A 3,447-nucleotide genomic window follows, 5' to 3' on the forward strand; every position below is an offset into this window, starting at 1 on the left:
ACTTATGTTTCCAAGAAATTTATCCAGGTAGATTTGTATACAAATCTGTGGCTGTAGATTGCCATGTGGGTGTATTAGTCAAAACTCCTTCACTTAAAAATGAAAGAAACTGAACTCGAACTGGCTGAAGCTGGAAGTCTTTAAGGATTACTGGATTCAGGAACCCCAGTAGCTAGCTAATTATCTCTTGCTCTTTCCCCTTCCTCCCTCCCTCTTTTTTTCTCTTATGGCTTGCCTCTGCATCTTTCTGTGTGTTGCCCTTATTCTCTCCTGCCAAAGATTAGCTCTCTCCCTGTGTTGGGAAAGGTGGCTCCTGGCAGCCACAGTCTAAAGAGAAAAGAGAATCTTTTCTTTCAGCATTTACAGAATGTGTTCTGGGGAAGTTCCTTGAGCTGATCCTAAAAGAATTCCATGACCACCTCTTGGCTCAGTCTCTGTGGTTGGGGGGTGGGAGCCTGGATCAAAAGCTCATCCCAGCTGACATGCAGTGGTCCAAATCTGTGATTGATTGTCTCACTATATTGGATGGGGGAAGGGCAGTTCAGCAAGGGAAGATTGGTGCTGCTACCAGAATTAGGGGTGCCAGAAAGCATGTCGGGACAGCCATATTTACTAAAATACAGATCTCTTTATATTGCTACATATATAGCAAACCAAACAATCAACATACCTGGAGGGATATTTTATTTTATTTTTTTCTTTTAAAATCTTTTCACAGTGGGCACATATGATATAATATTATCTGGCTATTTGCCTGTAATGTATTTGGTGGTTATATTCTGTGGCATAGGTATGGAAAAATTGAACTAGTTCTTATTATCATCTTTGCTCAAATACACAAAACATTTATTGAATACCTACTATAGATAAAAAATGATTTCAGGTGCTACTATTTACTATTTTATCATAACAAGTAATAAGTGTACTTTGCATTTTCATGGTGATTTTATGTCTTTTGTCTTAAGAATCCTCAAACAGATGTATTTATTCTGTTATTTTAAAAAAAGCATGAAGGGGTTGGATGTTTATGATCACCCATGCTAAACTTTACCATGTTTTTAAACAGCTATTTATAAACAATTCATGTGATATTTTAAAAGTATATATATGGTATATATAAATGTATACATATAGTATAAATATATATGTGTATATATATTTAAGCTTCATATTATGGATAATGGAAAAGTACCTTAAGATCACTCTCTTGAGCACTTGTTGCCCTTGAGTCTTATTTCTAGGCCTCATCAATATGTTGTTAACATTTAGATCAATAAACAATTATTGTTCTTTGTGAGATGCTGAGAGTAGATTTGGAGAGTTTACAGGTTAAGAGGCATACTTTACAAAGAGCTGTGAAATGTCAAACTAACAAGTAAAATGTATCATCCATTGAACCATCATCTCTATCTATCTATCTATCTATCTATCTATCTATCTATCTATCACCTATATCTCTGAGTCCAGAAAGATCTGTATATATCTATTGACCAAACTCATATAAAAGATATTTGATTTTTTTCCCCTTTCTACAGATTTCCACAGGGAACAGAGCTGATATTACTGGCTCTGTGCCTCATAGTGAGTTACAGTTATAATGGGGACAGCAGGCTCCTCTAACTCTGTTTAACAGAAAGCAGGGTACCAGCAGAGATTTTCTAACTCTGCATTTAAAATCCCCCCAGTAGCTATTATTACTTCTTAAAACCATTTGAGCATCAGCGTCAAATCAAGTGGAATAATTTCATTTAAATAGTTTAAGGGGCTGACTGATGTTCTCACATTGGCCATAATAAATAATATAATTAATTTCAAGAGAGAGAGGAGGATCAGAATATTGGGATTTTGGTTTTCTTTAAACTGAAAAGTATTTTGAAAAGGATTAAAGGAGCAGATTTTCCTCCTCCGGGTTTGACTCCCCGTGTATCCCACCTCTGGTCCTTTCATAGAAACCCCACCCATTGTGTTTGGCCCCGTGTACCTGCCCCTGCAGGGCAGCGTCCTGTGGTGGGAAGTTTTATTCCTCTGTGCAACAAGCTTATTGATCAGCAGGGTTTGCTCACTCAACTATAAGGACATTCTGACTCTCCCTTCCTGAGAAAACCCTTATGAAGAATTCTTTCACCCCTTTTATTATGCTTCCACTCAATCTTTCATTTGATATGATGTGAAAAAAAAAAGAAAAAAAAATCTTAAGACTTATCTCCAAGGGAAAAACTCTCCACATACAGTAGCTACTCTCCTTTGTTCACATTATCGGTATTTTCTCTGTGCATCAGGAGGTAGCCATCGTAACTATTTTAAGAGTAAAAATTCAGGTTTTTTTTCCCTGTGCTGTTAGTGGACATTCAAATACCACTATGTTTCTCAAAATTCTGATCATAAAAATTATTTGAAAATACAGATTTCCAGTTTTCTCCTTGAAATTTGGATTTAGTAAGTCTAGGACGGGGCTTGGAATCAGTATTTTAAACAATATCTCCTGGTGATGTAAGTTTGGGAAATATTGAATCATCTCCTATATTTTGACAAATTAATGACAGTAACATCACTTGACATTCCAAAATGAATATCAGCACTTGCTATTTCATGTTCCTCTTTCTAGTATTTTTAGGCTTTACATTTCATGAAACTGCTGTTGTCATTTCTATTGAATCCTTTCATGGTAAAACTGAAGTTGCCTCTGGTCAGCTATGGTCTTCATGAGGTGAAATTGTAGGGTCTTTGGTTATTTGTGATGGCCTAGAAGAAAAGAGGAAAACTAGAACTAAAAGAACAATTGCTACCATAGTCTGATCTAGCACTAAGGATAAGCACCAACCAGGAGGTAACAGGCTTTGACAAATGTGTAATGAAAAATTTACTTGCAGAGGAAACAAGGCTGCAAATGGCTGGGAGCCAAGAACATCTGTGTTGCTGGTATCCCAAATGTGTGGAAGGAGCAGATGTAACTGAATATATAACAGAAACCCTGGCATCATTCCTAATAATGTAGAGGAGAGCTCTGGATGTGCACAGAAGTCTTTCTGAAACCCAGAAATACTAAAAATACTGGGGAACTCCCAAGTAATATTATTAGCTATCTTGAGGAGAGATATTATTAAAGTGGTTTAAGACAATGAAGACTGCTTATTTACATAAGAGAGATGTACAGCATATTTACCCATTACACACAACTGATAAGACAACTCAGGAAATATATTTTGTATAGATGTAGCAATACAATTATATTTAAGCATACCTATGAGAGGTAAAGTATAAGACTTTTTAAATACATGCTTATGTTTCCTATAAAACTATAATCTCCTTCAAGGCCAACATATTATCTTTGATTTACTAAGTAGTTCTTCATACTTTTCATGAGCTCAGCCAATTGTTCTGAGAATGACTGGACAGAGGTACTTATAAAATAGAATAAAATGTAAAGTGAAGACCAGGAAGAGCCAG

This window comes from Mesoplodon densirostris, chromosome 5, assembly GCF_025265405.1.
Source record: "Mesoplodon densirostris isolate mMesDen1 chromosome 5, mMesDen1 primary haplotype, whole genome shotgun sequence".
Taxonomy (NCBI): Eukaryota; Metazoa; Chordata; class Mammalia; order Artiodactyla; family Ziphiidae; genus Mesoplodon; species Mesoplodon densirostris.